The sequence below is a fragment of the Tinamus guttatus genome, unplaced genomic scaffold (assembly GCF_059628265.1).
Source record: "Tinamus guttatus ecotype Peru unplaced genomic scaffold, ASM5962826v1 Tinamus_guttatus_pri_ptg000208l, whole genome shotgun sequence".
NCBI classification, from domain to species: domain Eukaryota; kingdom Metazoa; phylum Chordata; class Aves; order Tinamiformes; family Tinamidae; genus Tinamus; species Tinamus guttatus.
Genome location: NW_028288742.1, coordinates 2,697,646 through 2,713,778, shown reverse-complemented (window position 1 = coordinate 2,713,778; position 16,133 = coordinate 2,697,646).

The following is a 16,133-nucleotide window of genomic DNA, read 5'->3' as shown; positions in this document are numbered from 1 at the left end:
CACTCATGCTAGTATTTTATTCTTCTCCAGCAAAGTTCCCAAGGTGTGGGAAAACATTTTTACAAGAGTTTCTTAAAAGAAAAAAAAAAGAAAGAAAGAAAGAAAAAAGAACAGCTTACATGGCTGCATTAGCAGACTCCAAATCTGCCATGTGCTGACTCTTGCCTGACTAAGAGGAGATACCTCCACGTGAGCAGGTACCGCGTGGTGGCCGCCTGACAGCTGATAACTGCCTGACTGCTAGGGAAGCCCATTTGTAAAGGTCCTTGTGCCTGAATCACTTCCCAAGCACTAGGTAAACACTTTCACAACAGCAGTTGCAGCCACTCCAGAGAACTGGGTTGTAGTGACCCATACACTGAAGCGCTCCTCTCAAAATGCAAACAGCAGGAGCTGGGGTAATGCCTGAACTTGCACTGCCAGCTCAGGATGGGGCAGCAGGAAAAGATAAGGGCAGAGAATAAGATAAAACATAGGGTGCTGGGGAAACCAAATATGCTTTGGGTAAGCAAGAGTATTAAGCTGAGGGCTTGTGGGAAAAGCAAGGAGTTGGAATCCCACCAAGGAGTTATATGGACAAGAAAGCAGAGGGCCTACACTTGTTTGTAGAGCAGGATGTGCAGCAGGCTGGTCCATACCCAGATCTGATGGTCTGCTGACAGGGAAGGAGCGCGCTTGGAGGACAGAGCAGGCAGGGGTGGAAGCACATCCTTTTGGACTGGTCCTTATGGCCTGGAAAAAGCATCCTGGTAATTAATACCCACCAATGCTGAAACCCGAAGAAATTAAAGTTTGAGACCACCCTGGTCTGCCTCAGTCTTGATTTACAAGTTATCTGAACTCTGTGTAAGCTCTTCGTAATCTTCTTAAAGATGTTACTATGCAGCTATGCAGAAACTGTAAGTAAATCAGTGAGAGAGATTTACTAACAAAACAAAAGGCAAGTAACAGTCTGAGGTGTAACACCTCCTTGATCGTCTAGGCTCAGAAACTACCTCTGAGCTCCCCCTAGTGAATTGTGTTGGTTTCCTACACGTAGACATGTCTGCTGGCTACCATATAGCTATAGTTTGAATAACTTACTTCAAAAAACACACACGTGTAAAACGAATAGGCAACAAAGGATCTTTGCACCCATCTCGGAACAGCTTACATCAGTTTTTCCTCTTTTTACAAATTGACAGAAAGGTAAAAACTACAGTAGAGAGGAATAGAGTTTTAACAGTGTTGCCGCCAAGTGGACTATTGGACTATTTCTAAAGATCTTGCAAAACAAAAGCAGCAAGCTTGTATGATTTCCTACTGTAGATAGCACAAATTCAATATTCTCTACCATAGCATTTCCAGATCAGGGTTTGGTAGAGGGCAGAAGAGGGGGCCTTTGGTCATCATGTTTGCAAGAACATCCATCATAGACAGAGCAGGCACATCAAGCTGTTCCTTGGCTTGTCTGTTCTGCTATGTTCATAAGACTAAATTTTGTTGCATCATTTAGTTGCAACCACAAATTAACTTCTGTTCGTATAGCCATCCTTTTTTTTTTTTTTTTTTTCAGGATTCCTCTGCCAGATAAATCCCTGTCTCCCAGTTACCTTGCCACTAGCAATCTTCTACTGTCCTGTCCACCTCCAGCTACAGCAGACAGGTGATCCCGCCCTGCCTGGCGTTATCGGATCCGGGCACATGTTTAGCAGCAGGCGCGATAGCAGGTGCCGAGGTGGGCAGCTGTTATCCCATGAGCTAGAGGAGTAAGAGCCAAGGGGAAGTTAAATGACCCAGACGAGGAAGAGAAGGAAGGGCTGCAGCTTTCATTCAACATTACCGAGCGAGCAGCATGTCCCTGCTCACCGCACGGGCTTCATCGCAGGCTCACAAAGAGGAAGGTTGTTTCTTTGCTTTTTATAAAGACCTCAGAGCGAGCGGAGGCACTCAAAGGCTGGGCTGGCAGGAGCCTTTGCACCATCTTCTCACTTGCTGGATAATTGATCATTGAGATCAATTGATCACTAAGAGTTTAAAAGCACTTTTCAACATAGCTGCTCTGTCTTGCCTTAAGGAAAAAGAAAGCCAGCAGTAATTCAGGCTTCCACGGAGACCCATAGTGCCATTGAAATCTGTGTTCAATCTCCAGTTCTACACGCTGCCTGCAATGTGCAAAAGTTGGGTCTACGTTCATTTTTTAGCTGAAATAGCTAAAGCTGAATGTGCTGCAAAACATAACATGTACAAGAAATGTACAGCGTGTGGAATGAAACAGAGCATGCGAGCAAGCTGGAGCAACACGGTGAGACTCTGTATCAGAGGAAGCATAGGAGCCTGAAATCATTTGGTCTGGAGTTACGAGGACTTGAAGGAGAAGTAAAACAAAGTTAATAGCAGCATGCTAGGGCCTTGTTAAAAAATGACAGTTATCACTAAAACAAAGTAAGCGCTCACGTAGCAACACCAAAGACCCCTTAATGGATCAGCTAGAGTGTTATTACATTTACACATTTACATTACATATATGCCATTACATACCTGTAGTACCTGCCCCACCAGAAGAAAGCTTATTTCTAGTGATCATGGGGCTTCAGGCCCTTGGAAAATATTGAGAGTTCTGATTCGCCTTCTCCCACTTTATTTTTTTGTATACAATACACAGGAATTTGTCTTTTCACGAAAAGTGGCCCATCTTCTTTATAGGGATAGTAAGATGCAGTAGATAAAGCTTAAGCTGAAAGTAGGATATTTTATCTTAAAGATAACCCATTAGGATTTAAGCATGTAAGTCATCTCTGAAAATGGACCATAGGCGCTCCCTACACATCATAATTACCAGTTAAAGAGATGCTAAACCTGCATGCCTGGTTCAGATAATATTCCAAGCAGCCTGAAACACTCCCTCAGGCACTAATGAGGTGATCCGTGCGCCGATGGTTTTCACCCAAAGCAGTGGGCGCAGAGGGTTCATTGAACATCGCCCCAGTCCGCGGAGCTGAGCTGTGCCTGTCTGAGCATTATTGCTTCAGGCACTTTGTTTCGGCGCTAGCCATGGGTCTGGCAGGCTCTGGTTGTGGGCAGACATTTCTGCTTGCTTGTACAGCTAATTTCTGGTAGGTAACTTCTGGTGGGACGTCGCCACGCGCCAAGGAAGGGCACCCGCTGCGCTGGAGCCAGCAGAGGGCACCGCCGCTGTGAGGCGGCCGGGCTCCGTGATGCACCGTCCCCTGCGCTGCTGGCCCTGCTCTGAGGACCTGTCCGCTCAGGCTCATTTAGCTCATTAGGGCTTTCCCTCTGGTCTGCAGAGCTGTTGTCCTGTATTTGGACGTAACTAGGGAGAGGGAGAACAAACCCAAGGAAGGGCAGAGTGAGTAAAAAGCTCTAATTTTGAAGTGGCGTTTTGGAAAGAACATGCTGTACACAGCTCAGCATTTGCTTTTAAATAGTTGAATAAAAAACTGGATGCTCATTTAGTTTTGTGGTGTCTACTTAAAACTAAGCACAAGCACATATGATAATGTTTTATTACATCCTCTGAGACTGGGAGTTTGCTTTCGCAGGAGTACCCTGTAGGGCCTATGCTAAAGCATCAAGGGTGGGAAACACAGCACAAACCCATAGGCCTTCAGCTCCCATCGTCAGCTGCCTAGAAGCAAGTGACTGCAGAGAATATCTGAAATGCCCAACTAAAATACCATGTAATCACTCAGCAGCAGATAAGGTTCTGGATTACAACGAGCATATTCCTAAATGATCCCTGCAAATACAGCCCGTGAGGAGCTTCTTTCATTCAGACCCCAAAGCTGCTGTGGTCTCAGTTTAGTTCCCACTGGGTCCTTTTTGCTTCCTCTCAGGCCGAGTCAGCGCCACTATTAAATACGGCTGCTTGTTTCCCACATCACTGCAGCTGTCCTCAGTGTGGCACAGGACTCTGCTCACTGCTGGGAAGAGACAACACGAAGGCCACAAACAGCTCCTAAAGCTGCTCTTTGAGGGGATAAAAAAGCAGCAAGTACTTTTATAACGAACATGTTACTACAAAACTAATCGCTAATTGGTGAGCAGCGCCAAGGGGGCGGCGCTGCCGATTTTGCTGCCCTAGAAAACCACCGGAGGCACCTGTGCACTTTGGGGCCTGTCCTGGCCTCCACCAACGTTCTGGCCAAACAGCAACACTGCCACCTGCTTCTGAGTCTCCTGTGTACACAAAGAAAGCTGGAATTACCTGAACTTCACCAGAAGTTTTAAGAGATGAAAATTTACTCTTCCTTACCTATCCCAGCTCGGCTATCCAGGAGGTTAGTCATGAACTGATGGAGCCAGGGCAAATTCCCATGGTAGGTGGAACCGAAAAAACCTTACAGTCATCCATGCCCTCGCAGCAGCAATCTCTTGTCCAAGGTTGGCTGGACACAACTCCTCCCCCAAAGTTGCTACAAGTCACACAAGCTGTTGAGAAGCTTGAGAACCTTTGAGAGAACTGACTGCCCTTCCCAGGACTAACTGAGGGCAAGAAAGAATCAGGCATCAGGAGGGCATGGCAGGACAGGCAGGGCACTAGCGAGAACCTGGTTTTCTGTCTTCTTCCACCTTTTAAAAGGGACACTCATTCCTTTCAGTGTTGCAAAACCAATTACACAACATAGGTTTCAAATCTCTAATTACAGCGGATGCTTCTGCCTCAATATTGCTGGAGGGAAACATTCACGTAATGAAGCTACGGCATCTGTGACACTAATATCATGTGCCACACTGGTCAGAAACTAGTTCACTGCCAAGTTTTAGTGCTACCATTCTTGGTGGCAATTATTTGCCATTACGATTAAATCTTACGATTGAAAGAATCATCATCAAGGCTGTCCATAAACAAAAATGTTTTCACCTGAAACAAGGAAATAAATAAGCAAAATGGTATAAGATTTATTAATAATCTGTGACACATTTTCAAAAAAATCTAATTATTTAAGGGTCAAAGGAAAAAAAATGCAGTGATAATGAATAGTCTAATCTTTTAGAACTGAAACTAGGTCAACAACAAATTTAATTACCCAGACAGTATGGAAACTGCTCTTGCTAACCTACTTTGGAGGGAAAAAAAACAGTATCAGGATGATGGTGTCATGAAAAGGAATTAGGAAATGTCATTACTGAAATATGCTATTATTAAAAATAGAGGATATTAAGATACTGAAACAATGGGAAAGTTACAGCAGCCGCTTATGCAATTCTTTTGGTATGTCTTTCATTGAGAAAATAGCAGTTTGCTTCAAGTTAATTCACTTTAGTGCTAATCCATAACAATACCATGTGTTGCTTTTTCTTAGCATTCTCTTTTAAAACAAGAGTGTCTTGAAGCATTTTACTAGTCCTAAGTATCAGAGGGTAAGCTAGGTATTACTTCCAGTTTAAGGAGGGCAATTGGGATAAGCGTGCCAAGCCTTTTGGAAATGAAATTCCTCTACAGGGCCTCAGTGCAATGCTGGAAGGGAAACTAAGCACCTTATGGCCCAGCAGGTCTTGCAGAAATGCTGAGCTTGGGGGTGACAGCTGCTTTACACAGCTATTCCTCGTAGGCAAGTACGATGTCCACAGGAGGTGGAAGGAGGAGAGCAAGGTCTGCATACTCAACGGCTTGGCCTTACAGAGATACTGGGAGAGAAGCACATGCAGAAATCTGCTATCAGGACCTGTACACTGACAAATAGCATGACACATCATGTGCTTTTAAGCCGCAAATATACTAAAGATACTAAAATGCATATCTCCAAAAATTGAAAGTTCATCATTAGTAAAATCATGGCAATCTTTCTGTGCAAGAACAGTTCTGAGATTTCAAAAACTGTCTTTGTTCTAGCTAGAGATATTGTTGCAACATTGTCAAAAGGCTCTTTCCTATTTTGCTGAGTGCGTTTTGGAAGAAAATGACCTGATTTTCAAAGTGTTCTGATCCTCATGGAGCTGCATATTACAAAGTAAAGCAGCCCTGTTGCAGCTTCTCCGAAGAGCTTTGCTTGTTAGGGATAAGTCAATGAGCCAAATCCCAGAAATACAGGTGCTTGTACTGTTTGGTTTGGGCTTTTGTTGCATACGTATTACGATATTGTCTTTAATTACATTAAAGTATGCTGGTGCCTCCAAGGACTGCTATTCCTGTGGTCACTGTGAAGCTGTTCTTCAGTATCCTTTCTGCCTGCCTTATTTAGTGAGTGGGCGCAGCTTCAAATGCTTCCTTCACACCACGTTCTGCTTATGAAATTATACACCTTAAGTGATGGATTAGCACTAATCTTACTGCAGCATTTGAAGGTCTTATTTCAAATATTGAGGTGTTATTTTAAAAAGGATACAAAGCATAGAAGATGATTTCTGCCAACAAGACTGTCTAATATTTTGAGAGAAGGCTGCACTACAATGTACAATAAACTTGTGCACCTTAGGCCAAATACACACATCATGTTCAGACCATTTGCTGTTTTGAGGGTGGTTTGGGGCTTAAAATGTAGTTGCAGTGGAAATTTGGAGTTTATCTAAATCAAACGCTTGCTAGGGAAGAAAACTCAAAGGTAAGCGAGCATCTTTTGATGATAACATGCATTCATAACATTTAAAGGCCAGTGTGTCAGCAATTTACGTGACAAAACAACGCTCCTCACAAAAAAAATAAGCAGCAGCAGCAGGACTCTGTTACTTGTCTTTGTAAAGTGAGATATTTGAGGTAAAGAGACAACAAGAAACAGCCTGAAGAAAGGAATAATGCAGTTACTGCCCTCCTATCTCTTCTCTTTCTCTCTCTCCCAGTATCACATTTGGAGCAAATTTGCAGCAATGAGTATTTCATTACGAGGAAAATCCCAGTTATACAACCTGTTTTAATTTAATTAATGCCCTTCTAGATGTTCTCTTACCATGTTTTTACCCTCGCTTGGAAATCATGGCAAGAGCTTAAAAGCAGCAGCCCAGTCAGGCAGGCTCAGGTAGGGAACTTAGTCCAGGAAGGCCTTACAATGAATCTAACAAGCAACTGGAGGTGACAGGAGAATTCACCTAACAGGTTTATTTCTGTTTTTCCTATGTGTGTGCCCTGTGATGTGCAATTTCTCAGTGCATCTTAATTACCAAATCTCTACTCATACTATCCTTGCACTGAGGGGCACATTAGGAATAAGGCTAACCTCTGTGAAGATTAATGGTGTGAGAAACACACATTTTAAGATTATCTCTCAAAGCCTCTAATACTAACACTTTCAAAAATGGCCTGGTAACATTGTGCACAATTTGTTTATTTTTCAGATAAACACTGGTAATATGAGGACTTTTAAAAATTTTGCCCCGTTGCAGGTAGATTAAAATGAGAAGCACTGACAGCTCCAGATACTGCAGATGATATCAGATGCTTTTAGCCCTCATTCCCACAGGGAAATGCTAAGGTGTAAAAACAGTCTATAATTCCGTAGTCTTCCTCTCAGCTAGCTTAAAATAACAATGAAATTTCATCCTCCAGTCATTATCATGTTAAAAAAAAAGGAAAAAAAAAGCCTACAAAAAATAAAACCAGATGCAATTTTCCTATCTGGCAGCATAGCACAAAAGTTGTCTGGGATACTGAAATATATCTTCCTATTTTGAAACATTTCTTTCCTACATTCCCCCTGAAAAAAGCTATCACCTCTGCAGAATGATGTTGGTGTTGCTTAAGAGGCTTCACTTAGGGGCATACCCTGGCCCCACTCACTGTAAGGAACATCAGAATATGTAAATAAGAATAATTATTCCTGTTACACATGTGGGGTATTGAAACACCTCAGGATTAGCTGATGTGCTTAAGGTCACACAGGAAATTTGTGAAAGAGCAGGAAGTTAAATCAGCGTCTCCCAAGTTCCAATTTTGTGTCATTATCACTTAATCATCTGCCTCCCCCAACTACTTTAAGCCAGGTCCCAGCACACAATAAAACATTTATTTATATTGCTATTCCTTCTCTCAAATTCTAGTGTCTCCATCTCCTGAAGTAATTTAACCTACTCCAGCGCCCAAGTTTTTTTAACCACCTTCATCTTACCTATGCTCTGTTTACTCCTGCACTGCCTTATCCCCAGTTTAGCAGATAAGCTGGCTGAAACTATGAAACCCTATGGGCAGAGTGTAAAAGCAGTGCTTTATAAAGCGGCAGCCCGTAGACATATACAACATATCTCCCTTTTAACAAAGCCAGCATCTTCTCAGCTGCTTTCATTGATGCTGCAGGCAGGAGCTGGAGTTACTGATACACCCGAATCCTTTTCCTCCACCATAGTAAGTAATTCAGCACCATTTTAACTACGCTCCCAGTGAGCACTATTTTGACCCATGGAGACTCTTTAAATGTCACGTTTCCCCTCTGAAGCCATTAGTTCTTGGAAAACAGCTGATTCTTTCTGTCTTAGTCTCTCTCTTGTTTTGGGTCATACATAACTTAGTCCTTCAGTGTCCCTTACATTCTCTTTGGTTAAAATCCAGCAGGAAGAGATCATCCACATAGCCATTATGTAACATAACTTAAAAAATTCCCAGCTTCAGCCAAAAATAACCTCTTCCCCCAAACTAATACGGTTTATGTGACGTACATAAAACCAATGCATTGCCTTTGCAGTGCTAGTATCTGGATGCTAATGCCATAATCCCAATTGGAAAGCCTGTGTTCTGGCAAAACTACTGCAGATGTAACAGAAGGTAAAAGAATGAGAAATCATTTTTGTACCAGCATCAATTCTGCTCAAGTTCCTGAGTCGGGACTGCAAGACTTGCCTCTTAGACACTATAAATAGCATTCACTCAATTCCCTCTTTGCTACCTTGTGCTTTCCCTAAGTGCTGGTTTGTATCGGGCTTTTTTTTTTTTTTCCTCTCATCTTACACTCAAGATTAAGCTGAATAAACCAGTGAACTCTTGTTCCCTTGTGTCTGTGCAGGGTCCAGTCTGCAACTGAAGGCTCAGGAGACACAGCTCCCTAATTATATATATCACTAACAATAACTGTATATTTGTTCCCACTCCGTACCTCTGATGTGGTGTTCCCATCACCAGGTACAGCCTCAACATCATACACAAACATAGACACTTCCCCTTTCCACTATGCTTTTGTCCGGTTGGGGTGGATGGGTAGGAGGGTATTACAGAAACATCAGTTTAATGTTGGATTCCTGTAATAGAACATGCCAAGATGTGAATGAGCCAAGGACAGAGCCTGTGGGAGGCCTCCTGCCACAAGGGGGCTCTCTCTTTTCCCCCTTCCCCCAAACTTTATCAAACCAAGGGCTCCAGGTCAGCCCAGATGTTCCAGCAGCAGCAGCAGCTCTGTAATTGCTCAAGCTTTTCTCCCCAGCCCTCACATCAAACGGGCTTATTTGACTTTCAAATGCATCTCTATCAAAAAAATCCCTGTCAAATGCAGCTGCTGGGACTCTTTACTCCCTCACCTCTCTCCAGGTAAGTCCTGAGCTTCAGGTGTCAGCAGACGGGTCCCTCCCAGTTCAACTCTGACTGGACGTGATGATCTCAAAGGTCTTTTCTAACCATAATAGTTCTATGATTCTATGATTCTACGAGTAGTTCTCGTTGCAGACCTGCAGTGCAGCAGGTGAACTCTCCTGCTGCCATCCTGCCTCCTCAGCACCGAGAGCTCCGTCCATCGGTCCTCTCTTGGGGAGTGGACGCTTCGCTCGTCTCCAGCCTCGGTTAAACTAGGCCCTTTGCTCTTCTCACATGTTTGTAAGGAAGATGTGCCACTTCCTATGAGTTTAATAAAGGCCTTATTGTCTGTTTCATCTAGCTGCCATACTGTTTCGCTCCCTGCTAGGTTTGCTTTCAGCTGAGTCCAGATGAACTGTTTCTGATCTCATTAAAAAGCTGAACGTAGTTTACTGCCTTATATCAAATCACGCCAGCCTTGTGGCACAACCACACAGGCAAATCTATAGACTTTGCTTTGTGATTTGGTTCTAGCATGAAGCCTGGAAGTGCTCATACTCATCTAGCAAAAAACTTTGAAGGCCTGGTCAAGATTAACTCTATTTAACAGTCTGTGTTACTGGGAAGATATGGCTGTGTCTCCATGTGAGGAAGAACTTCTCTACTGTGATGGTGACCGAGCCCTGGACCAGGCTGCCCAGAGAGGTTGTGGAGTCTCCTTCTCTGGAGATCTTCGAACCTGCCTGGACGCCACTGTGTGCCGCATGCTCTAGGTGACCCTGCTGGAGCAGGGGGGTTGGACTAGAGGATCTCTAGAGGTCCCTTCCAACCTTAACCATTTTGTGATTCTGTGATTCTGTGTTCTAAACATTGGTTCTCGGCAGCTTAGCTATCCACCTCTCATTCCATGTTAGTTCATTTATTCACTTGCAGCGCCCTGCAGATGAAAAGACTGTTTGGTACTGTGGCTGCAAAACGAGCAGCGAGCATGGCACAATTGCTAACACCATAAAGAGCTGTCTTCAGCTATGTCCGCAATGAATGTTGAGAGGCAGATCTCTAAGAGAAAGGTTATTGACAACAGTAAAACTGGAGATAGAGGGTAATTCTGTGGAATCCATCTACTGCATGAAAAGCTCTAGAGAAACACAAAAAACATAGTAAATCTTCTGTTGAACCTTCCTTTATATGGGATTACACACCACGGTATGTTGGTGCCTCTTCAAAGAGATCGTCATTGCCCAATTAACCCCAAACACGGCAAGATGAAGGCTTTAAAATTATTTCAACCTACCTGCCTGTCTTAGCTTAGGACAGCACTTTTTTCTTAGGAAACTCCTATTTCAAGCCTGCCTTTCTTGATCTTCCTGCGATCCTGAGTGCATCCATTCAAAACTTTTCTGCAAGTTTTCTATGGTTTCTGTCATTCTTTTGTTCTGAGATTCTAAAGTGCTCAATCCCTTACTAGGTATTTTTTGATTAAGGAAAACCAGCAGGTTTAGATCCTTAAATCATTTTGGGGCATGACCAGGAGAGAAAACACTTTGAAATTCCTTTCAAAGGACCAGGGGACACTGTGCACTCTTTTCTGTGCTGCTCTGCAGGCAGCACCATCTCAAATCCTGGCCTCAAAGCCAGCTCGATCTCCTGCCAGGAGAACATTGTACTTGCAGGCACGGCTGCTGCTGTCACCCAGAGGAAATAATACAGCAAGAGCATCTCCTCCAGGCCAGCACGTATATGCAGGGACCCAGCAGCTCCTTGATCTCTAGCTGCGGGAGCATATTGAAAAAAACAGGCTGTTTTGGAGTTTTGTGATCCTAAGGGTGTTTATAGAGAAAGCGTATCTGTTCTGTTTGCTTTTGAGAGACCTGCTGCTTCCGGCCGTCGCAGCTCTAAAAGGAGCACATGAAATAGTACCTGTCCCCCTGGCTGCTCTGTGCTGGGAAGTCAGAGCTGTGAAAGGTGCCAGTCCAAAGATGAACAAAGTGATGGAGGTGGCAGCGTGGGTGGGCTGGGTAAGACTTGCAAAATTCAGTCACTTCACTGCAAATATCATTATCCTACTGCATAAGCTGATATAGAGAGGTTCTTTCTAATGGGTCTGTTTTATAATACATGAGGCACTTACTGCTAATGGTCATGTTTTGCTTTTGTAAGTAAAACATGGGCTATTACCCAGCAATGAATTGGTTCAGAGAAGCAAAGCCCTATTTATAGAATAATGTAAGAGAGGATAGATGAGAAGGTTGAAAAAAAAAGAGTTTAACACTGCTTAATTTACCTCTTTCAACTAAGGGAGAATGTTCAATAATACAGAAATTGTAAGGGAAAATAAAGGATATTAAAGACATTTTGAGGGAAGCCAAGAACATCTGAAAAGGTTTTCATCTTTTGCATTTGTAAACAGCGATGACAACATCCACTTAGCAATCAAAATATTGCTGTGCCTCAGAAGAACTTCATTTCTGCCGGAGGCAGTGGTGGTGACCACTGCTTCTGAAGAAACAAATGTTCTTGTTTCTTCACTACTGATTTTGGCACAGTGATAGGTACAAGCAGGAAGCCCAACAGAGCTGGGAGATCTAGGCTTGATTTTTTTTAAATACAATTCCCTATGGATAGTTCCTCCTCTTACTTCCCTGGTACTTAACAGAGTATGAATAGCAAGGGGCAGGCAGTGAAATACAGAGACTGCAGACAGCTTGAATCTTGTTTTCTGACGATAGCTGTTGCCATTTTATTATGTGTTCTCATGTGGTTGATACACTTTGTTTTTAATATATGTAAATAGCAACCAGCTATTACCAAAAATACTCAAAAATGGCATTTGGACTTAGTGCAGCATACTGGAGAATAAATTCATTACCTATCATTGATAGACGTCTATCAGAAATATTTTTCATCCTTTACCAATAAAAACTTTTGATCATCTTATATCAAAGCTCTTCATCTTCTTTCTGAGTTTTTTTTTCTAAAGTGCACTGAATTCATCTAGCTCAGGAAAAGTTATAACTCTCATGTCCCTAGAGATTTCTTTCTTCTTAGTATGGTTTGTATACAAACAAGTTGCATAAATTCAGTCCGAATTCCTGCTCTAAGTGACAAAAAACTCCAAAACGTTCCTCTCTGATTGGAATTTTGATTGAAATAGAGAGGGAAGTGTTCCAACATGCTACAAAAAAAAAGACCTGAAAGTGTTAAGGTGTACAGGCACAAGGATTCTCAGCATCACCTACAACTGGCGGGATTTGTGCTATCTCTGGCAAAAAACAGCAATTTAAAATCTTGGAGAGGAAGAGGAAGATTGCATTGACATCACTCTCTCTAGTAAAAAGATACAGAGAAAAACTGATGAATGAATCTAAAATAAGGGAAAGTCAAAAAATACACATTTTTAGGTTTAAAGTTGATACAGAAGTTTTCTCCTGTTGTGTAACCTCTTGTACATATATGACTTCATTGTCACTTCTGATACAAATATTAGTTTCTCATGAAAATATACCAGTTCAGGAGAGCAGAATGAAAGCTGACAAGCTGAAGAGATGACCTCTAAAAAATGCCACCTTGATGCTTCTGTAATGGATTACAAACAGCAATCATGAAATGAGGTCACATTTCAGCAAACCTGTGAGAACTAATAGTTTTCTCACTGCAGTGCTCAGCACATGGCACTGGCTGAAAAAAAATAGCTCCCACTCACAAAGCTGCTTTTGGTAATAGTTTTAGAGGCGATTGGACTATTATAGCCCAGTAGTGGGGCTTTTACAGTCATTTTCAGCTCTGTGCAATGAAATGGGACACGACCATTAAGGGTCAGTTGACACAAGGGTTATTGGAAACTTCCCTAGGAGCCTGACAAATGAGCCCCTCATCAGGGGCCCAGTTTGACTACAAGAGGACACTTCGCCAGGCAGTTTCTCGGCCAAAATGAAAAAGAGAGAGCTGACTGATCTGCTGTCATAGGAAGCTGAATTCAAGCTTGATTTCAAGAAAGCGCAGATCAACATACTATATAGCTATTAATAGTCTGATATTAGCCAGGTCTTTGGAAGTTTGGATGTGCTTCAATAAAAAACAAGCTCAGGATGAGCTCAAGTGCAGAATCAGACCTTTGGTTGAAATTCACTGACGTCAGATCCACAGTTTCTTAGCTGCTTTGTTGAAGAGAACGAAGGGATGAAAGCAGTGACTAGTATGTTCAGTGAACTCAGGACCCAGTCGGCACAGTGTGTCTACGCACTTGGAGCCCATCTAGTTTCCACAGGATCGCCAATGCCCCTGGTCAGGAGTCAGATCATGATTCAGAAATGAAGGATCTTCCTCTCTTCCTGTTATTTTTTGCAGAAGAACCATTTACAACAACAAATTATTCTACCGAGAAAGGCCACTTTCAGCCCTCCTCTCCAGGTCACCAGATATGACACTATGATTAGTTTGGTGATACGTTACCTCACAAGTTTCAGTGAAGTTATACCAAAGTCTCTGCTTATTTTCTTTTAAATTCTAGTTTTCACTCTTTTGGGCTATAAAGAACAACTCGAAAACACAAAACTCAAAGATAACAAAAGCAGCTAACTGACTCTTCAGAGTTCACTATGTTTTAAGCCAACCTAAAATTCTGGGTGGCCTCATTCACTGGCTTTTGGGTGAAGGCCAAGGGAGGGCATGTTGGAAAACATGGGGCTGGCATTCCTCCCTTCAAACCGGAAGCCACTGGGATGGGCTGGGTTGAGTTGTTTTGTTTTGTTTTTTAATTGAACTCAGAGTACAGATTGACCTGTGGTCACTAGCCAGGCCATCCACCCAGTTGATAGGATTTCTGTAACTTATCTGTCAATTTGTTTTCAGAATGATGCAATAACATAACATGTAGTACTTCATACACACCCATCTAAAGTAGCTGAGCTCTGTGGCTTTTCCTTTAGCTCTTAAAACAAGACAAATGGACCAAAGAATTCAAGAATCTTACATTATACATTAAAACCAAAACCCAACCTCATGCAGATTATTCTTACTTACCACTCTGTTTTGAGTTTGATCACAAAATTCTCAGTCGAGATACTGCTCATTTACTTGAATTTCACAGAACATCCTATTAGTTTTTGCATACATTTAGAAATCACAATACCCAAAAAGGCTCATATGTTTTCTTTGGGACAGTTTTTATTTTTATTTTTTGCTACAGTATTCAAAATACAAGCTTGGGTGATGGTTCAAACACAATTGTTATTCCTTTTGCTAAAGGAAGCTAAAGTTAAATTTGTTACAAATAGCTATTACTCCTTTAAGATGGTCTTGTTCTTACATTATGGTACAAACTAGGCAACCATGTTTTCTTAGGAGTATAACGTCCCTTTTGGTCATTGAGAGGACTTGTCCTTTATTCCCAGGAAGCCCTAAACGAGAGCCTCCCTTTTGGTTAAGTTATTTCCCGCTGTTTGTAACCAGGGTACCTGTTTTCCTCCAAGTATGGAAACAAAGATAATAGGAAAGATTTAAAAACACAGGGTGCATCTAGACTACAAGCTTCTGCTGGCATTCAAGGGCTGTGGAAAACGCACCTTCTTACTGACACTGTTTCGAAAACATGCCTGCGATGCCATGGTAGAGAGCAGCTTTTCCTGCTGCAGTGTATGCTCTTTGGGAAGGGGTGTCGTTATGCCACCAGAAAGCTCTTTTTTGGATGCTTTTACTGAATCTACAGCAAGAAACTTGTTGCTTTTGCTCTACTAGGAGAGCCACTCTATATATACATACACACATTTGTGTGTGTATTTATATATATATATATATATATATAAATAAAAGAAGGCAGGGGTTTCTAATAGAGTGCTACAGCGTCAGCTTGAAATGCAGGCATATTTCACGGAATGAGTTTTAGCTGCTGTCATGAACCATTCCCCAAATTTTCCTGCAAACTACCAATGGTTTTATAATGGCATAGTATTTCTCTGCTATTGCCAAGCAGAAAACCCATACAAACAATTGAAGGGAATGAAACCGAATGAATTAAAGCTGTTATACACAAAAGGCTGCAAAATGCCAAAAGTGGGGGTGGGGAAGCCCTTGTTCTTCCAACTGCTTCTTACAACAGCTTTAACTGTTGCTCGTCATTTTACAACAAAATAGACAAGAGAATCACTGATAAAATCAACTCTTTCTTTTGGTTTGCATTTACCTGACTGTGGGACGGCAAGCACTCAGGTCATAGCAATCCAAAGGGAGCACAGTGTAGAGGAAGGCCCTGGCACACCGACCTGCACACGTCTGGGCTTCGACGCAGACAAATGAGCTTAGGTTCGTAGCCACAAGCGGGATAACGCACGACAGGCCATGCAAACTATTGTCCTGATGGCAGCGTCACACGAAGCAAGAGTTAGTACCGACGGCCTTCTATAAAGGGACGAAAAAAATAAGACTATCTTTAAGATTAAACTAAATAATCACACCCAGATTCAAGTACTTGGCTGCGAGTGAGCAGTGAAGCGCTGAGATGGGGAAGCCTGTGCGTCGGCGCCCTCGCGGCTCCCTCGCACCCCGGGCGGCGGCGCCGCGGCACAAGCCGGGAAGGCTGCAGGATGCTCCGGGCGGGAGCGCCAGCGCAGGGCGGCTGGGCCGCACGGAGCAGCCGGCCACCGTTCCCCACTGCGGAGCGGCGCCCTCCCTCCCTCCCTCTGCGTGACACCAGCGGGTCCGTGCC